Source organism: Brachyhypopomus gauderio, chromosome 3 (genome assembly GCF_052324685.1).
Source record: "Brachyhypopomus gauderio isolate BG-103 chromosome 3, BGAUD_0.2, whole genome shotgun sequence".
Classification (NCBI taxonomy): domain Eukaryota; kingdom Metazoa; phylum Chordata; class Actinopteri; order Gymnotiformes; family Hypopomidae; genus Brachyhypopomus; species Brachyhypopomus gauderio.
The window spans coordinates 9,751,935-9,757,934 of record NC_135213.1 but is presented as its reverse complement, the minus strand read 5'-3'; positions in this window follow the sequence as shown (position 1 = coordinate 9,757,934).

The window sequence follows — 6,000 nt, the reverse complement described above, 5'->3', positions numbered from 1 at the left end:
GCTAACAATTTACACTTATATGATGTAAATGGTGCAATAAAGGGAGAAAAAAACATTAAAGCCGTTTCAGAAAAATAAGTGAGAAGTATTTTAAACTTTGATTTAAAAATGTCTAAAGTCATGGCTCTTCTAATGTTTTTTATTCAGCTACTTTTGTGCAAGAATGGCATATATTTCTGTTTAAAGAGCTTCTCCGTGCAGTTTCCGCCTTCTTTTGGCAGATCTGTTAAGATGATTGGCTGCAGTAAAAAATGATTGACCGCTAATTCTGGCTGATAATTGGCTTAATAAAAATTGATTGACAACGAAAGTCTAGTATCTGATTGGCTGCATTCAAAAATGATTGACACATGCTCCGCCCTTTACCCACGCCCACCGGGGCTCCGGCCTGCAGCATTACATATATGTGGCGCGAACGCGCATACACCGCGGAGGCTGAACTAAACCCAAACGCCAAAACGCTCGCGGGAGAATAGAAAAGGAAAACGTCTTCGTGAAAGGCAGCACGAAAGAAAAAAAAAAAAAAAAAAAAAAAACAGAAGAAAGACCAAAAACAAAGACGCGGAATATACTCAACGCGAGGAACAGTAGCCTGCAAAACACAGCGCGCAAAATAAAAACGGAGAAAGCAACGTGGGGTAAGTAGTCTATCCAAAAACACAGCGCGCAAAAATAAAGAACGCGGAATGACCTCAATGCGAAAAAAGGAAATAAACAAAACGGTAACAAAAACCGCCGGGGAAAGGACCGGCTACCCAAAACTGGAAGGCAAAACAAAGAACTTCCCAAAAACGATAAGAGAAGGATCAGAGAAAATACAGCGGGGGGGGGGGGTGAATTTGAGATGGACCCAAAAGGGCGCAGAAGCGTAAACACTTGAAAAACACAGCTCGAGAAAGAGAGAGGCAAAAGACAACGGGAGAATACCAAGATAAACGTTACCGGCTGGCTGCTCGAGAAAGAACAAACAACTCAGCGAAGATGAGAAGTCAACGGCCTCCCTAAGTAGGGAGCGAATCAGCTGATTCTCATCTTCGCTGATCACGTCTGTTAGATGTAGACCTTGAGCGCCCTGTAGTGGTCATAGGCGGGGCAGTGCTGGGGCCTGCCCTGACAGTTCATGGACGTTCCTGAGGAGTTCCAGGTTCTTGAAGAAGTCTGAGCTCTTTTTGACTCAGACTTGCAGATCTCGAGACTGTCTTGAAATCTTGCATGTCTTCCATGTCTAGACTCCTTCCGTTTGAGTTTTGTGTAACCACAGCACACCAGCCACATTAAAAATGTTGAGGCGAGAGAACACTTTTCTTGAGGCTTTCGTCTTCAAAATACGCAGTTCAAATGAACAGTTAACGCCGGTCAGAAGTTTATATAAGGAGCGCGTTGTCATGACTACATAAACACAACGCTATATCTGTGACGTAATATCTGCCGTCATAGACCTGCGTAGCTAGTGCTATTTAGTCATGGCATACATTTCTTCATCATGACACCTTATATTAAAGATGAGGTGTTTCTTTTAGTGATCTATTAACTAAATAGCCAGTAAATCATTTCACGAGTGAATTAAGGAAAATGCTAATGGAAACCACTGGGTAAAATTAAAATGCGCTTAAACTAAGATGTGTTATCATTATAGCTTGCTACATCCATAGCGAAATTCTGTTCAAAACGCTACTGCATGTTCTCGTTTCGCAAACGGCGTCGATAACAAAACAGTAAACTAACCTGGCTAACTAGGTTCGAGCTGTGTTAATTGGTCTAGGTAACTACATTTTACAATAACGTTAATAGTACAGTGTCATGGTTACTTTTCAAGTCAAAATGCTTGTAAATACATGGTTTCGGAAGTCCCTGCTCTAAGTGAAACGGCAAACCCCTGACTTTTCCGACTAGCTAAGTTAGCAGCTAAAACGCTTAATTTCCATGACAGACTTTGTTAACAGGCTGCATCTAAACCGTCGTGGGACACTCAAGTAATCCCAACAACGCAAAGTGGGAAACACGTGAAAATATCGCTAACTGGATAACATTTTGATACATGGAAATTACGAACAAAAATTCCTGATATTTCAGTGCTGTTGTAATAGGGCCCCTCCTCAAGTTCACTAAGCATAGGCTACCGTTAATAATCCTGAAATCCAATGAAATGTCTGTAGGTTACATGTCAGGGGTTCTCAACTGGTCTCAGCCCGGGACCCACATTTTCTCACTGTAATTAAGTCGCGACCCAGTTTTATACAGTACAAATGTTATAACAGATTAAAAGGGTAAACAACTGGTGGTTACCAAGGCAACAAGATTGGTTCGCATGCTGGGCTCCAGACAGAAAAATTACTCAAGGAGCCAGTAGGTCCTAAAAGGAAAAAATCAGGCGACAATAACTTTTTCTAGGCGCCATAATAATATACAAACAGATAAGCATTGCAACACTCACATCAGGCTAGCTGTCATTTAGGATCTGTCGTCCAACATGCCTGATGTCTCTCTTGTAACTGTGGTCAAGTTGGTTTCATGTTCGCATATTCGGAATTAGACATGTTATTTTAAATGTACTACTATCTCCGTCTATAAATTACCGTAACATGGACGAAAGTGGCGGTCGTAGAGCACCGCACACTGTTTTTCTGCAAAAATGTTAACAGTTTTTTAAACGATCCTTCATAAGATAAAAATAAGTTGTATAGCTACATATTAAGTGCACCCTAAACATCTACAAATTCTTGAATGGCTCTTTGTGGTGGTCAGTTTTTTTTTCAATAGCTTTTAAACAGTCCATCATAAAACCATAAAATAAGGTCTATTACACAAAGTGCATCCTAAATAACAATGTATAGTTATTTTGTTAACAAATAAAGATGACATTTTTTTTCAAATATTTCAATAGCTTTTAAAATATAAGAGCACAAAACAAGTTATATTAGCCTACATTAAGTACAAATGTGCCCCGCGAGAGTAAAAAGCCTAATTGTCCAAAAGAAAGTCAAACGTGCAGAGACTAAAAACTACATTTGCCACAATTATGTTATCCGCGAAGTGACGGTGATGTGTTTACATATCGATGCGATTTTGGACGAGTGTTTCAAGAAAGATGGGAAAGCGAATACATGTTTGTGCTTCAAACCGGCATGTCTTTTGTGCTATTATGAAGCGGTGGCGGTTGTCAAAAAGTAGATTCTACGTCGACATTTTGAGACCAAACACGGAGCTAAGTATGCCTAAATTAGGCATCAAGAAAAACAACAAATTGCCAAAGAATTAAAAGGCAAACTGCGATCGCAACAGAATATGTTCACAACCACAAACAATGCAGCAGTAATTGTGGCTGAATAAATCGCAAAATAATCAGAAAGAGCGTTTTTGAAGCAAAATTGCTATTTTTCAGTTATTTGATATTTCAGGTTTTGAACAAAGTAAATGTGATATCTTTGATGTTATTTTTCTTTATTCACTTGGATAGTTTGATCGTTGATTGATGGAGTAATGTGGGTTTCATAACATAACAAATTAAAAGGATTTATTTTATAATAACAGCGCAACAAGCAAACTTTTTCTACATCTATGCAAATATATATGTAACTTGCATAAGTAATAAAATCAGAGTTATTTAACATAAAGAAGTAGTTACATTTATAAGTTACATATGGCCATCTGTGGGCAATAATTATGCTGATATGGCCCACGGAGAAAATGAGTTTGACACCCCTGTGATAGACTGACAGCCCCACAACAGGACATTGAACCTCCAGATTCCTGCTGCAGGTTTTCAGTGCTCAGGAGAGGGCTGTCACACTTTCAGCTCACACACATAGTCATCTTTTACTGAATGTTTACCCTGCAGCAAATACACTGCCTACACTACTTGAGCTACTACACTACAGTCCTGGTTTCAAACTAAGATGGTCAACTAATAGTCAGCCCACATATGAGAATTCAGGTCTCAGAATATGAATATGAAGGATATGGTGTACATCAAGAGCATTGAGGGGAGGTGTTTAACAAGGTGACAACAGGACGCCCCCTCACGTCTAGGGCCTCCTGTGCTACACATTGGCTTTCTGAGGTTTATCCACTGCTAATCAGATTCCTGGAAACACAGAACAGGAGGAGATCTCAGTAGTGGTTATGGAGTCTGGAGACAGAAGGCACAAGCTGAGTGGCCCTGCAGAAGTGTACTAGTGTATGAGCCCTGAGGGGGTGGCAACCTTACTCCATATTATTATCAGGACGCATGGAAATCACTCTGACACTGGCCCCAGGGCAGTGGTAATAGTACACTTTTAGAGCATCTCAATAAATTAGCATTTATTAGCATTATTATTTATTAGTTAAATTGTTTCAGTAATTCAATACAAAAAGTGAAACACATATATTACATAGATTCATGACAAACAGAATTATCTACTGCAAGTGTTTATTTATATTAATGTTGATGATTATGGCTTACAGCCAATGAAAATCCAAAACCTAAAAAGTTCTTACAAGTATATACAGTAAATGGACTCAATACTTGGTCTGATCTCCTTTTGCACAAGTTACTGCATCAATGCAACGTGGCATGGAGGCGATCAGACTGTGGCACTGCTAAGGTGTAATGGAAGCCCAAGTTGCTTTGATTGCAGCCTTCAGCTCATCTGCATTGTTGGATCTGGTATCTCTCATCTTCCTCTTGACAATATCCCATAGATTCTCTATGGGGTTCAGGTCAGGCCAGTTTGCAGGCCAGTCAAGCACAGTGATACTGTGGTTATTTTCATCTTCAAAAAGCATGTCGGCAGAGGGAAGCGCTGTGCTTGATCACTGTGCTTGAATTATTGAAATAGGTTAACTTTTTGATGATTTTCTAATTTATTGAGATGCACCTATAAGTCATTATTCTGATTGTAAGGTTTTACTTAAAACTGCAGTATTAACATCTTGTATTAACAGACCCATTTACTCCAAACCCAAACATGTAAACCCAAACCCTTACATGAAAGGTTTTTTTAGTATAATGTACTTGTAGCCTTTTGTAGAGTATTGATTAAACAGGTAATCATTTTGATTGCTTCTGCTGTGTTTACCAAGCCTTAACAGAAGCTCCTTCATCTGCACGTGGGCAGACCATTCAGCACGAGGACAGCCTGACCCTCACCTGATGAACCGAATCAAGTTGTGATATAAAAGACACGAATGCATGCCCTGCCCGGCGATGGGGCGCCGTCTCAAAGACCCCCTGTAGAGCTCAGCCTCTCTGCTAAAGTGGGTCAGACGAGCGTTAACACAGACCCCGTCTCTATCCCCTCCCGCCGCACGACCTGCAAAATCTCCTGTGAAAAATGACCTTCTAAAGAGGTCACTCTGTCCAGAGCACAATCACTTTTTGTGCTGTGTTCCTTGCAATCCACTGATCAAAAGCCGCAAATTTAAAATGTTGCTATGCCCTGGAGCAAATGCACTGCAACCTGTGTTTTCAGCATTTCTGGGACATGCTGACTCACACATGCCTCTGTATGTGAGCGCAGCTGATCTGGGCATGAACAAGAATGAGCTGCACTTCAGTTTCAGTGTGGGCTATCGGCTAATAATGTTCTTCACTATATACCCAAGATAAGCACATACATCATACTATCTGGGAATAATATCGTTATAGGGCATAATAAAAATTCACTAAAGTGAGTTAGTCATGAATTTGGTCAGATATGTGCTGAGAGTGATATTGGCCTAAGTATTGAAAACATTAGTTTGACAAGTATTCTTCTCTTAAATAGTGCAACCACATGCTAGCTTATAATATGGCATAAATAATACCAATACCAATAATAGCTGATACCAACTACCGGTGGCTTTTTTGGCACAGAAAGCCAGGTGAAACACAAGAAACTCTGGGCAGTGTCTGACTCGTTGGTGAAACTACACACAATCCAGCAGTTTCAATGAATCCAAACACAAACACGCATTATTCTACCACGTGTTGACGTAGACCTGTGTAAATCTGTCTTTTTGATGTTCTTAGCTCTGGGC